Source organism: Hyla sarda, chromosome 6 (genome assembly GCF_029499605.1).
Source record: "Hyla sarda isolate aHylSar1 chromosome 6, aHylSar1.hap1, whole genome shotgun sequence".
Lineage (NCBI taxonomy): Eukaryota > Metazoa > Chordata > Amphibia > Anura > Hylidae > Hyla > Hyla sarda.
This window is the reverse complement of record NC_079194.1, coordinates 287,205,543-287,220,704: the sequence shown is the minus strand read 5'-3', so window position 1 is coordinate 287,220,704 and position 15,162 is coordinate 287,205,543. Positions and strand designations below refer to the sequence as shown.

At 51.4% G+C, this 15,162-nt stretch overlaps 1 protein-coding gene across 1 annotated transcript in view; it reads right to left on the bottom strand.

The window, feature by feature from the left end:
- LOC130277520 (high choriolytic enzyme 1-like) overlaps positions 1–15,162 on the bottom strand; it is a 52,968-nt gene that overhangs the window by 34,901 nt on the left and 2,905 nt on the right. The gene's annotated exons all lie outside the window — the stretch shown is intronic.

The window sequence follows — 15,162 nt, the reverse complement described above, 5'->3', positions numbered from 1 at the left end:
CCGAAACCTCCAGCGTTTCCGGAAGCCGCAACAGGTGGGTGCTGCAGCCGGGGTTCCCCAGCGGCGGGATCCCCGCGATCTGACATCTTATCCCCCATCCTTTGAATACGGGATAAGATGTCTAGGGGCGGAGTACCCCTTTAATGGCTGTGTTAATGGCTGTAATAGAGTTATTTTGAGGGGACACAACATTAAACACTGTTAAGAGTTTTCCCAACCAGGGCGTCTCCAGCTGTTGCAAAACTACAACTCCCAGCATGTCCAGACAACCCAAACCTCAGATTGTTTAAGGAATTGCATTTTAATTTTATTGAGATAGTTTAGTATTATCATGTGGAGACTTTTTAACTAAACTATTTATATAGAGGAAAGTAGGACATACCATTTTGGCTGTCTTCTCCAACTAAGGTCTGTAATAAATGAGAACACAAAATTACATTACAGAATAAAGTATACGACACTCTTCACCCAATAATTCCCATTCAATGGGCTGTCCTGTGAATACTTTTTAGAGTTAAAAAGAACCAGGAGCATACGCAGGATTTTCTCAAGGGTGCACGTGTGTTACGCCGAGCGCTCCGGGTCCCCGCTCCTCCCCGGAGCGCTCGCTTCACTCTCGCTACCGCAGCGCTCCGGGCAGCTCCACTGACCCGGTGCGCTGCGATACCGTCTCCAGCCGGGATGCGATTCGCGATGCGGGTGGCGCCCGCTCGCGATGCGCATCCCGGCTCCCGTACCTGACTCGCTCTCCGTCTGTCCTGTCCCGGCGCGCGCGGCCCCGCTCCCTAGGGCGCGCGCGCGCCGGGTCTCTGCGATTTAAAGGGCCACTGCGCCGCTGATTGGCGCAGTGGTTCCAATTAGTGTGTTCACCTGTGCACTCCCTATTTATACCTCACTTCCCCTTCACTCCCTCGCCGGATCTTGTTGCCATTGTGCCAGTGAAAGCGTTTCCTTGTGTGTTCCTAGCCTGTGTTCCAGACCTCCTGCCGTTGCCCCCGACTACGATCCTTGCTGCCTGCCCCGACCTTCTGCTACGTCCGACCTTGCTTCTGTCTACTCCCTTGTACCGCGCCTATCTTCAGCAGTCAGAGAGGTTGAGCCGTTGCTAGTGGATACGACCTGGTCACTACCGCCGCAGCAAGACCATCCCGCTTTGCGGCGGGCTCTGGTGAAAACCAGTAGTGACTTAGAACCGATCCACTAGCACGGTCCACGCCAATCCCTCTCTGGCACAGAGGATCCACTACCTGCCAGCCGGCATCGTGACAGTAGATCCGGCCATGGATCCCGCTGAAGTTCCTCTGCCAGTTGTCGCCGACCTCACCACGGTGGTCGCCCAGCAGTCACAACAGATAGCGCAACAAGGCCAACAGCTGTCTCAACTGACCGTGATGCTACAGCAGCTACTACCACAGCTTCAGCAATCATCTCCTCCGCCAGCTCCTGCACCTCCTCCGCAGCGAGTGGCCGCTTCTGGTCTACGACTATCCTTGCCGGATAAATTTGATGGGGACTCTAAATTCTGCCGTGGCTTTCTTTCCCAATGTTCCCTGCACTTGGAGATGATGTCGGACCAGTTTCCTACTGAAAGGTCTAAGGTGGCTTTCGTAGTCAGCCTTCTGTCTGGAAAAGCTCTGTCATGGGCCACACCGCTCTGGGACCGCAATGACCCCGTCACTGCCTCTATACACTCCTTCTTCTCGGAAATTCGAAGTGTCTTTGAGGAACCTGCCCGAGCCTCTTCTGCTGAGACTGCCCTGTTGAACCTGGTCCAGGGTAATTCTTCCGTTGGCGAGTACGCCGTACAATTCCGTACTCTTGCTTCAGAATTATCCTGGAATAATGAGGCCCTCTGCGCGACCTTTAAAAAAGGCCTATCCAGCAACATTAAAGATGTTCTGGCCGCACGAGAAATCCCTGCTAATCTACATGAACTCATTCATCTAGCCACTCGCATTGACATGCGTTTTTCCGAAAGGCGTCAGGAGCTCCGCCAGGATATGGACTTTGTTCGCACAAGGCGTTTTTTCTCCCCGGCTCCTCTCTCCTCTGGTCCCCTGCAATCCGTTCCTGTGCCTCCCGCCGTGGAGGCTATGCAGGTCGACCGGTCTCGCCTGACACCTCAAGAGAGGACACGACGCCGCATGGAGAATCTCTGCCTGTACTGTGCCAGTACCGAACACTTCCTGAAGGATTGTCCTATCCGTCCTCCCCGCCTGGAAAGACGTACGCTGACTCCGCACAAAGGTGAGACAGTCCTGGATGTCTACTCTGCTTCTCCACGTCTTACTGTGCCTGTGCGGATATCTGCCTCTGCCTTCTCCTTCTCTACTATGGCCTTCTTGGATTCCGGATCTGCAGGAAATTTTATTTTGGCCTCTCTCGTCAACAGGTTCAACATCCCGGTGACCAGTCTCGCCAGACCCCTCTACATCAATTGTGTAAACAATGAAAGATTGGACTGTACCATACGTTTCCGCACGGAGCCCCTTCTAATGTGCATCGGACCTCATCACGAGAAGATTGAATTTTTGGTCCTCCCCAATTGCACTTCCGAAATTCTCCTTGGACTACCCTGGCTTCAACTCCATTCCCCAACCCTGGATTGGTCCACTGGGGAGATCAAGAGTTGGGGGCCCTCTTGTTTCAAGGACTGCCTAAAACCGGTTCCCAGTACCCCTTGCCGTGACTCTGTGGTTCCCCCTGTAACCGGTCTCCCTAAGGCCTATATGGACTTTGCGGATGTTTTTTGCAAAAAACAAGCTGAGACTCTACCTCCTCACAGGCCTTATGATTGTCCTATTGACCTCCTCCCGGGCACTACTCCACCCCGGGGCAGAATTTATCCTCTGTCCGCCCCAGAGACTCTTGCTATGTCTGAGTACATCCAGGAGAATTTAAAAAAGGGCTTTATCCGTAAATCCTCCTCTCCTGCCGGAGCTGGATTTTTCTTTGTGTCCAAAAAAGATGGCTCTCTACGTCCTTGCATTGACTACCGCGGTCTTAATAAAATCACGGTAAAGAACCGCTACCCCCTACCCCTCATCTCTGAACTCTTTGATCGCCTCCAAGGTGCCCACATCTTTACCAAATTGGACTTAAGAGGTGCTTATAATCTCATCCGCATCAGAGAGGGGGATGAATGGAAAACGGCATTTAACACTAGAGATGGACACTTTGAGTATCTGGTCATGCCCTTTGGCCTGTGCAACGCCCCTGCCGTCTTCCAAGACTTTGTTAATGAAATTTTTCGTGATCTCTTATACTCCTGTGTTGTTGTATATCTGGACGATATCCTGATTTTTTCTGCCAATCTAGAAGAACACCGCCAGCATGTCCGTATGGTTCTTCAGAGACTTCGTGACAATCAACTTTATGCCAAGATAGAGAAATGTCTGTTTGAATGCCAATCTCTTCCTTTCCTAGGATACTTGGTCTCTGGCCAGGGACTACAAATGGATCCAGACAAACTCTCTGCCGTCTTAGATTGGCCACGCCCCTCCGGACTCCGTGCTATCCAACGTTTTTTGGGGTTCGCCAATTATTACAGGCAATTTATTCCACATTTTTCTACCGTTGTGGCCCCTATCGTGGCTTTAACCAAAAAAAATGCCAATCCCAAGTCTTGGCCTCCTCAAGCGGAAGACGCTTTTAAACGGCTCAAGTCTGCCTTTTCTTCGGCTCCCGTGCTCTCCAGACCTGACCCATCTAAACCCTTCCTATTGGAGGTTGATGCCTCCTCTGTAGGAGCTGGAGCGGTCCTTCTACAAAAAAATTCTTCCGGGCATGCTGTTACTTGTGGTTTTTTTTCTAGGACCTTCTCTCCGGCGGAGAGGAACTACTCCATCGGGGATCGAGAGCTTCTAGCCATTAAATTAGCACTTGAGGAATGGAGGCATCTGCTGGAGGGATCAAGTTTTCCAGTTATTATTTACACCGATCACAAGAACCTCTCCTATCTCCAGTCTGCCCAACGGCTGAATCCTCGCCAGGCCAGGTGGTCTCTGTTCTTCGCCCGATTTAATTTTGAAATTCACTTTCGGCCTGCCGATAAGAACATTAGGGCCGATGCTCTCTCTCGTTCCTCGGATGCCTCGGAAGTTGAACTCTCTCCGCAACACATCATTCCTCCTGACTGCCTGATTTCCACTTCTCCAGCCTCCATCAGGCAAACTCCTCCAGGAAAGACCTTCGTCTCTCCACGCCAACGCCTCGGAATCCTCAAATGGGGTCACTCCTCCCATCTCGCAGGTCATGCAGGCATCAAGAAATCTGTGCAACTCATCTCTCGCTTCTATTGGTGGCCGACTCTGGAGACGGATGTCGTGGACTTTGTGCGAGCCTGCACTGTCTGTGCCCGGGATAAGACTCCTCGCCAGAAGCCCGCTGGTTTTCTTCATCCTCTGCCTGTCCCCGAACAGCCTTGGTCTCTGATTGGTATGGATTTTATTACAGACCTACCCCCGTCCCGTGGCAACACTGTTGTTTGGGTGGTCGTTGATCGATTCTCCAAAATGGCACATTTCATCCCTCTTCCTGGTCTTCCTTCAGCGCCTCAGTTGGCTAAACAATTTTTTGTACACATTTTTCGTCTTCACGGGTTGCCCACACAGATAGTCTCGGATAGAGGCGTCCAATTCGTCTCAAAATTCTGGAGGGCTCTCTGTAAACAACTCAAGATTAAATTAAACTTTTCTTCTGCATATCATCCTCAATCCAATGGACAAGTAGAAAGAATTAACCAGGTTTTGGGTGATTATTTACGACATTTTGTTTCCTCCCGCCAGGATGATTGGGCAGATCTTCTACCATGGGCCGAATTCTCGTATAACTTTAGAGTCTCTGAATCTTCCTCCAAATCCCCATTTTTCGTGGTGTACGGCCGTCACCCTCTTCCCCCCCTCCCTACTCCCTTGCCCTCTGGTTTGCCCGCTGTAGATGAAGTGACTCGTGATCTTTCCACCATATGGAAAGAGACCCAAAATTCTCTTTTACAGGCTTCATCTCGCATGAAAAAGTTTGCCGATAAGAAAAGAAGAGCTCCCCCCATTTTTGCTCCCGGAGACAAGGTATGGCTCTCCGCTAAATATGTCCGCTTTCGTGTTCCCAGTTACAAACTGGGTCCACGCTATCTTGGTCCTTTCAAAGTCTTGTGCCAAATTAATCCTGTCTCTTACAAACTTCTTCTTCCTCCTTCTCTCCGTATTCCTAATGCCTTTCATGTCTCTCTTCTTAAACCACTCATCATCAACCGTTTCTCTCCCAAGTTAGTTTCTCCCACTCCTGTCTCCGGTTCTTCTGACGTCTTCTCAGTGAAAGAGATACTGGCCTCTAAGACGGTCAGAGGAAAAAGGTTCTTTTTGGTGGATTGGGAGGGCTGTGGACCTGAAGAGAGATCCTGGGAACCTGAGGACAACATCCTAGACAAAAGTCTGCTCCTCAGGTTCTCAGGCTCTAAGAAGAGGGGGAGACCCAAGGGGGGGGGGTACTGTTACGCCGAGCGCTCCGGGTTCCCGCTCCTCCCCGGAGCGCTCGCTTCACTCTCGCTACCGCAGCGCTCCGGGCAGCTCCACTGACCCGGTGCGCTGCGATACCGTCTCCAGCCGGGATGCGATTCGCGATGCGGGTGGCGCCCGCTCGCGATGCGCATCCCGGCTCCCGTACCTGACTCGCTCTCCGTCTGTCCTGTCCCGGCGCGCGGCCCCGCTCCCTAGGGCGCGCGCGCGCCGGGTCTCTGCGATTTAAAGGGCCACTGCGCCGCTGATTGGCGCAGTGGTTCCAATTAGTGTGTTCACCTGTGCACTCCCTATTTATACCTCACTTCCCCTTCACTCCCTCGCCGGATCTTGTTGCCATTGTGCCAGTGAAAGCGTTTCCTTGTGTGTTCCTAGCCTGTGTTCCAGACCTCCTGCCGTTGCCCCCGACTACGATCCTTGCTGCCTGCCCCGACCTTCTGCTACGTCCGACCTTGCTTCTGTCTACTCCCTTGTACCGCGCCTATCTTCAGCAGTCAGAGAGGTTGAGCCGTTGCTAGTGGATACGACCTGGTCACTACCGCCGCAGCAAGACCATCCCGCTTTGCGGCGGGCTCTGGTGAAAACCAGTAGTGACTTAGAACCAATCCACTAGCACGGTCCACGCCAATCCCTCTCTGGCACAGAGGATCCACTACCTGCCAGCCGGCATCGTGACAACGTGTGGAGGTAAAGAAAAATAAATACTGTAACTTTTTGCCAAACCCTGACTGTGGTGCCTAAGGTGTGGATACTAGAACACACAATTCATGATGCAGAACTAAATGCTGTGGTGCCACTAATAGTGATAGGATTGATTGAAGGTAGGGTGTAAAATAAAGTTTGTTACGCCAGGGCACCGTTAACCTCCCTGGTTCGAGGATGAGATACGGGGTAATGAATACACAGATGCAAGGTTACGGATAACTATCTTTACTGTTGCTGAGATAATTGAATCCTTTACAATAAAAGCTTTAGTGCAGAGTGTAACCCAGGGAGCCTGTCGCCTTGCTGGGAGTTGTAGTTGCTGTTGCTGCAGCTTTCAGAATATTAGCAGCCCACTCTGACTTGAGAGATTTAACTTGACTGACTGACTGAAGACTATTTGTTTCCCCAAGTTATCTGTGCTTACCGCCAGGCTGTGACATTCACCTGTGCACCAGGTTTTTCCGGAGATTGGTGTGTGTTACGCCGAGCGCTCCGGGTCCCCGTTCCTCCCCGGAGCGCTCGCCTCATCCTCGTTGCTGCAGCGCCCCGGTCAGATCCACTGACCGGGTGCGCTGCGGTCCCGCCTCCAGCCGGGATGCGATTCGCGATGCGGGTGGCGCCCGCTCGCGATGCGCACCCCGGTCCCCGTACCTGACTCGCTCTCCGTCGGTCCTGTCCCGGCGCGCGCGGCCCCGCTCCCTAGGGCGCGCGCGCGCCGGGTCTCTGCGATTTAAAGGGCCAGTGCACCTATGATGGTGCCTGGCCCAATCTTCCAATTAGCTAATTAGTTTCCACCTGTGCACTTCCCTATATCACCTCACTTCCCCTGCACTCCCTTGCCGGATCTTGTTGCACTTGTGCCTAGTGTAAGCGTTCCCTTGTTTGTTCCTAGCCCGTGTTCCTGACCTCCTGCCGTTGCCCCTGACTACGATCCTTGCCGCCTGCCCCCGACCTTCTGCTACGTCCGACCTTGCTTCTGCCTACTCCCTTGTACCTCGCCTATCTTCAGCAGTCAGAGAGGTGAGCCGTTGCTAGTGGATACGACCTGGTCACTACCGCCGCAGCAAGACCATCCCGCTTTGCGGCGGGCTCTGGTGAAAACCTGTAGTGGCTTAGAACCGGTCCACTAGCGCGGTCCTCGCCATCCCTCTCTGGCACAGAGGATCCACTACCTGCCAGCCGGCATCGTGACAGTAGATCCGGCCATGGATCCCGCTGAAGTTCCTCTGCCAGTTGTCACCGACCTCCCTACACTGGTCGCCCAGCAAGCCCTAAAGATCGCCCAACGAAATCAACAGCTGGCATACTTGACCTCCGTGACACTGCATCTTCAGTCACAGATACAGCAAATTCAGTCACAGCTACAGCTGCAACAACCATCTCCTCCGCCGGCTCCTGCAACTCCTCCGCAGCAACCGGCCGCTCCTAACCCCTGCTTGTCCCTGCCGGACAAATTTGATGGGGTCCGCAATGATCCTGCCACAGTCCAGTCCTACTTCGCTGAGGTCCGTGGTGTCTTCGAGGAGCCTGCCCGAGCCTCTTCTGCCAAGACTGCCCTGCTGAACCTGGTCCAGGGTGTTTCTTCCGTTGGCGAGTACGCCATTCAGTTCCGTGCTCTTGCTTCCGAGTTGTCCTGGAATAGTGAGATTCTCTGCGCGACCTTTAAAAAAGGCCTATCCAGCAACATTAAAGATGTTCTGGCCGCACGAGAAACTCCTGCTAACCTGCATGAACTCATTCATCTTGCCACTCGCATTGACATGCGTTCTTCCGGATGGCGTCTGGAGCTCCGCCTGGATATGGACTTTGTTCGCACGAGGCGTTTTTTCTCCCCGGCTCCTCTCTCCTCTGGTCCTCTGCAATCCGTTCCTGTGCTTCCCGCCGCGGAGGCTATGCAAGTTGACCGGTCTTGCTTGACACCTCAAGAGAGGACACGACGCCGCATGGAGAATCTTTGCCTGTACTATGCCGGTACCGAACACTTCCTGAAGGATTGTCCTATCCGTCCTCCCCGCCTGGAAAGACGTACGCTGACTCCGCACAAAGGTGACACAGTTCTTGATGTCAACTCTGCTTCTCCACGCCTTACTGTGCCTGTGCGGATATCTGCCTCTACCTTCTCCTTCTCTACTATGGTCTTCTTGGATTCCGGATCTGCAGGAAAAATTTTTTTGGCCTCTCTTATCAACAGGTTCTACGTCCCTGTGACCAGTCTCGCCAGACCCCTCTACATCTATTGTATTAACAATGAAAGATTGGACTGTCTCATGCGTTTCCGCACAGAACCCCTCCTAATGTGCATCGGACCTCATCACGGAAAAATTGACTTTTTTTTCCTCAGGTTCTTTGGCCCCAAGAAGAGGGGGAGACCCAAGGGGGGGGGGTACTGTTACGCCGAGCGCTCCGGGTCCCCGTTCCTCCCCGGAGCGCTCGCCTCATCCTCGTTGCTGCAGCGCCCCGGTCAGATCCACTGACCGGGTGCGCTGCGGTCCCGCCTCCAGCCGGGATGCGATTCGCGATGCGGGTGGCGCCCGCTCGCGATGCGCACCCCGGTCCCCGTACCTGACTCGCTCTCCGTCGGTCCTGTCCCGGCGCGCGCGGCCCCGCTCCCTAGGGCGCGCGCGCGCCGGGTCTCTGCGATTTAAAGGGCCAGTGCACCTATGATGGTGCCTGGCCCAATCTTCCAATTAGCTAATTAGTTTCCACCTGTGCACTTCCCTATATCACCTCACTTCCCCTGCACTCCCTTGCCGGATCTTGTTGCACTTGTGCCTAGTGTAAGCGTTCCCTTGTTTGTTCCTAGCCCGTGTTCCTGACCTCCTGCCGTTGCCCCTGACTACGATCCTTGCCGCCTGCCCCCGACCTTCTGCTACGTCCGACCTTGCTTCTGCCTACTCCCTTGTACCTCGCCTATCTTCAGCAGTCAGAGAGGTGAGCCGTTGCTAGTGGATACGACCTGGTCACTACCGCCGCAGCAAGACCATCCCGCTTTGCGGCGGGCTCTGGTGAAAACCTGTAGTGGCTTAGAACCGGTCCACTAGCGCGGTCCTCGCCATCCCTCTCTGGCACAGAGGATCCACTACCTGCCAGCCGGCATCGTGACAGTGTGCCTGTAGAATTTTAATTTTTTCTTCTCCCTAGGCTTCTCCTCATGGTACCTCAGTTTACAGTTCTGAACCAAACTCTCCCTCACTCTAGCACTGACTATAACTCACTTGACTGAACAGATCCTTCCTCCCCTACATTACATAAAGACCAATTTTAGGAGGCTCCCATTGGGGCATCAGGTTCACCTGGTCACTCTGAAGCATTCCCTTAAAGGTATGGTACAAAAATTAAGGATAAAAGGAAAAATAGCCAGCACAACAACCTAATACACAGGTGCCCGCTGCTGTGGCAAATACAAAATGCACAAAAAAAAAGTTGAAACAGCACTCTTGGTCAAAAAATGGAGGCTCTTAGCGCACTTTTTGATCAAAATTTGGGGGGGGACACATTTTGATCAAAAAGTGCGCTAAGAGCCTCCATTTTTTGACCAAGAATGCTGTTGCAACTTTCTTTTTTGTACAAAAATTAAGGATAACATAGAGAAACACAACACAGTATGATAAATTAGATCATATAGCAATGGGCCCAACATGCCCGAGGCCATCTTTAGCACACAGGACAGCCTTTAGTGCTGGGACACCACATGACCACATAACACCATACTGCTACTAAATAAATAAAAAACTATACTACACAGACCAATTTCCCTTGATACAGTGCTAGATACCAGCACTGCACAATCCATGAAGATCATATAAGTGATTACAGTGCAGTTACATCCAGGATCTCACAGGTGACATCTTCTCTTGGCCGTACACATACCCTTTTGCATGTTCATCCATCCCAGACTGCCAGGATGATTTCTTCCATAACTCATCTCTGCAGAACCTGCCAAACAAACATCTTAGGATGTGCACTTTTCTAGCGCCCTCCTTACTTACCATCTATTTTGCCCCAAACAGTAATAATGTCTCTTGTTGTCCTTCACAGTAATGTGGGTAGGTAAGTGGGTTGATGGGAAGGCATAGGTAGGTCTCCCTAGTAGGTAGGTAGGTCGCTCCAGACGTAGACAGGTCCCCCCACTATGAGGTTTCTCCTATCAGATAGTTGCCACCAGTAGGTATTGTGGTAATGGGGTGTGATGAGGGCTGATGTTGTTACCCTAGGGCCGGTTTGGCATTGACCCCTTGTATTTGTGACGCCAGGGTGTGGTTTATCCTTGATACCACCCGAAGGTATACCGCTGGATCCTGGGCTAGGCACGGGGGCAATAATGACTCCGACGCCAAGTTATGGACAACAGTAGCTTTACTGAGGGTAGACAGATGGTAAAGTCTATACAGTTCAGCCAGGGCCCAAGGAGGTGAACAGTAACTCAGAGACCTTAATGGCTTCCTGGGACTTGTAGTAGGACTGGACAATTTGAGGCAGGCCACGCTGACTTGACAGTTGCTGACAGGGACCGACTTGATTGACGACTGACAAAGCTATGACTGTAGCTTTCTTGCAATTGACTGTGGCTGCAGACTTGACTTGAGGCCTCCAATGACTATGGACACACACCTAGACTCGACTTGACTGCACTGGACCTCAGCAACAAGAGAACAAGAGAGGTTTTATATGGGGGAAACTAGCAGGGAGCCCATAGGTCACCCCTGGGATCATCTGGTCACTGGTACCTCCTGGGTAACAATCACATGGTACATTTCTTAAACCAACAACACATTATATATAATAATACATAGCAAAACATGTATACAGGGGGGAAACAAGTACAAGGGGCCTAGAGGACACTCAAGGGAGGCTGCCGGACAGAGCAGCAAGAGTACGGGGCAACAACTCCCATACTGGGCCACCACAGTATTTTCTCCGGTTTATGGGGGCCACGGTAGGTAGTTATTCTAGTATATATGCCCACAATAGGTCGTTTCTCAGTAAATAGGCTCTGAGTAAGTAGCTTCTCCTGTAGATAGTGTCAATGGCTGGAGGAAGTGGATCCGCTGGACCTGTTTGGACAATGACTGAACCATATCAGGGAGCAGAGTCTAAGGTGCAGCTGGTTTTCACCAGAGCCTGCCGCAAAGCGGGATGGTCTTGCTGTGGCAGTCGGCACCCAGGTTGCTACCCCTGACACGATTCGTCCACACAGGCTGCCTAGGTGAAACTTGACACTGGAGTACACAAGAATAGTCAGTCGTAGCAGAAGGTCAAGGATAGGCAGCAAAGAAGCGTAGTCAGGTCGAAGGCACGAAGTCAGGAGGCAAGCAGCAAAGGTGCGAGGTCAGGTCACAAGCAGGAGGTCTGGAACACTAATAGGCAATACAGAGAAGGAAGCATTCACTAGGCACAAGGTACAAAGATCCGTCAGGGAAGAGTAGGAAGTGCTAGAACTAAAAAAGATTGGTTTCAGACAAGCAGCAATTATTGGTGCACTGGCCCTTTAAATTTAGAAGAACCGTGCGCGCATGCCCTAGGAGGCAGGGACGCGCATGCCGGCAGAGACAGGCAGCAGGAGGAGAACAGAGCGGGGCTCGCAACTAGCACGCCCCACAATGCGAGGAGCAGGACCACTGGGGAAAGAAGAGGACAGAAGGTGAGTGGCAGTCTGGGGTTTGCATGCAGCACTGCTGTGAGCTGAGGGCGACGCAAGAGAAGGCTCCCAGCTGGAGTGACCCACCGGAGCGAGAGCCCTCCCCCCCTTCCTTGGGTCTCACCCTCTTTTTTGGTCTCAAAAAGTTCCGAAGTAAGTCACGGTCCAGGATATTTTTCTCCGGCTCCCAAGTTCTCTCCTCTGGCCCGAAACCTTTCCAGTCCACCACATTTTTCGTAGCTAAGATCTCTTTGACCTTGTAGACATCAGAAGAACCAGAAACAGAAATGGAAGCAACATACTTTTGTGAGAACCGACTGATCACAACTGGCTTGAGGAGGGAGACGTGGAAAGAATTTGTAATGCGTTGAGAAAAAGGCAGACGAAGTTTGCTGGATTAATCTTTTGTAAAACCTCAAACGGTCCCAGGAAACGAGGGCCCAACTTGTAACTGGGTATCTTGAAACTGATATATTTGGAGGATAACCAAACCTTATCACCAGGAGAGAAGGATGGAGGAGGTCTTCTTTTCTTATCCGCCTGAGATTTCAAATGGGAGGAGACTTGAAGTCTGTTGCCAGATGGACGTGAAATCCCAAACTAGTTCAACAGCTGGCACGTCCAAGGAGACAAGAATGAAGACCGTAGACAACAAAAAATGGAGAAGACTTTGTGGCCTCAGAGTCTCTATGGTTGTAGGAGAATTCCGCCCAGGGTAAAAAGTCGACCCAGTCATCCTGTCGGGTCGAAACGAAGTGACAAAGATATTCTCCCAGAACTTAGTTCACTCTCTCCATCAGATTGTGGGTGGTAGGAAAATGAGAAATCCAACTTGATCTTTAGACGAGTGCATACAGCTCACCAGAACAAATTGTACCCCGCGGTCCGAGACGATGTGAGACGGAAGGCCATGTAAGCGGAAGATATGCTGAAGGAAGTGTTTGGCCAGTTGCGGACCAGATGGTAAACCGGGCAATGGAATACAATGAGCCATCTTGGAAAACCAATCGACAACCACCCAGATGACCGTATTGTTATAGGATGGAGGCAGATCGGTGATAAAATCCATAGTGATGTGAAACCAAGGAGTGTCCGGAATAGGAAGAGGCTGTAAGAGGCCTGCAGGTCTCTGCCGAGGAGTCTTGTCTCGAGCACAGGTAGCTACCAGGGAGGGTGCATCGGAGAGTGCATCGGCTCTAATGTTCTTGTTTGCAGAACGGAAATTAAATAAGAAATTGAACCTTGAGAAGAAGAGCGACCATCTTGCCTGGTGGGGATTCAGATGTTGCGCAGACTGAAGATACAAAATGTTCTTGTGATCCGTAAAGATGCTGACTGGATGTGTGGAACCCTCCAAAAGATTACGCTATTCTTCTAAGGCAAGTTTTATAGTGAGGAGTTCCTGATCGCCAATAGAGTAATTCCTCTCTGCAGGTGAAAAGGTCTTGAAGAAAAAACCACAGGTCATATTCTTGCCTTTGGGGGTTTTCTGAGTTAAAACTGTGCCAGCTCCTACGGATGATGTGTCTACTTCCAAAAAGAATGGCTTTTCAGGGTCAGGTCTTGAGAGAACAGGTACAGAAGCAAAGGTAGGTTTTAACCGAGAGAAAGCTTCCTCAGCCTCAGGAGACCAGTTCTTGCGATTGCAGTTCTTTTTGGTAAGTGCTACAATTGGGGGCAACTAAGGAAGAAAAGTGTGGAAAGAATTGTTGGTAGCAATTGGCAAACCCCAAAAATCGTTGAATTGCCCGTAGACCAGTAGGACGTGGCCAGTCCAAAACTGCAGAAAGCTTGGAAGGATCCATCTGTAGACCTTGGTGGGAGACAATGTAACCAAGAAATGGAAGACTTGTTCTCTCAAGGAGGCATTTTTCAAGCTTGGCATACAGATGATTCTCCCAGAGACGCTGAAGGACCAGATGGAAACGATGAGCCTCCAAATTGGGAGAGAAAATAAGAATATCATCCAGATGGACGACTACACAGGTATACAACAGATCTCGGAAGATGTCATTAACAAATTCTTGGAAGATAGTGGGAGAGTTGCAGAGATCAAAAGGCATGACAAGGTACTCAAAATGGCCATCTCGGGTGTTAAAGGCTGTCTTCCATTTGAATAAGATTGTATTCACCCTGCAGATCCAATTTAGAGAAGATTCTGGCTCCCCGTAAAGGATCAAAAAGTTCAGAAATCAAAGGCAAAGGGTAACGATTTTTGATCGTCATTTTGTTTAGGACCCCGATAGTCAATACAGGGATGAAGGGAACCATCTTTTTTTCCTACAAAGAAGAATCCAGCCCCGGCTGGACAGGTGGACTTCCGGATGAATCCCTTTTGTAGGTTTTCTTGGATATATTTAGCCATAGCTTGCGTCTCAGGTACTGCCAACGGCTTGAGGAAGTGGATCCGCTGGACTTGTGTGGACAATGACTAAACCATATCAGGGAGCGGAGTCTAAGGCTAGTTTACTAGACTCCTAGCCAGCTTTCCGCTGGAGGTGTCTCTGGCCAATCGTCGTCATCATCAGGCAGTGGGGGAAGATTGCAGGCCCCCTCTTTGTCTAATGACAACCACTGCAAACGGTCAGCAAGCTCTTGAAAAAGTTGGGCTGCAACTGCCACAACTTTCCGTGTTTCCGGCGCCATTTTGCTAACTTCACCATGTGGAACGCTGCTCTCGCCATGTCTGTACTCTCCGGCTCTCCGTGCAGACTGAAGAGGTCGCTGTGCTTGGCGTCTTTTATAGTGGGCTTCTCCAAAATGGTGCCCGGCAGGAAGGACACTATCGGTGCAGCCCCGACTTCCGGTCCCTCCCGAAATGACTCCTGTATCTCTGAGTTCCCTTTCGGCTGCGACACTGCAACTTGGTGGCCACGCCCAGGGGCGGGGTGTGGCACAGCGCGGGCTTTCTTCGCGGGCTTCTCCGGCAGCAATTCGGCTCCGCCTGTGCCAACCGGACCAAAGGATCGCAGCATGAACTCATTGCGTAGTTTACACATTTCAGTTGTAACAGAATTTTCGCCTCCCCCCTTACTTTTCTCTTGGCCCCCTTGTATGGTGCACCACAAGCACCGTTCCTGTACACAGCAACTCGGTTTACAGCACATGAATAAAGTTCTTTTTCTGGGGGGGAGTACACTTTCACTAATGGCGACTGTAGTAGGCACACACCCGTATCCTGTTCGTGCAACGCCAAAAAGGCTTTGTGGTAGCCCTTGGGGGGTGTTGGTAGTGCGGGTATTGTTTTGGTAAATGAGAGGTTAATGTTAACCCTATAGTTCGTGACGCCAGGCTGAGGGCTAG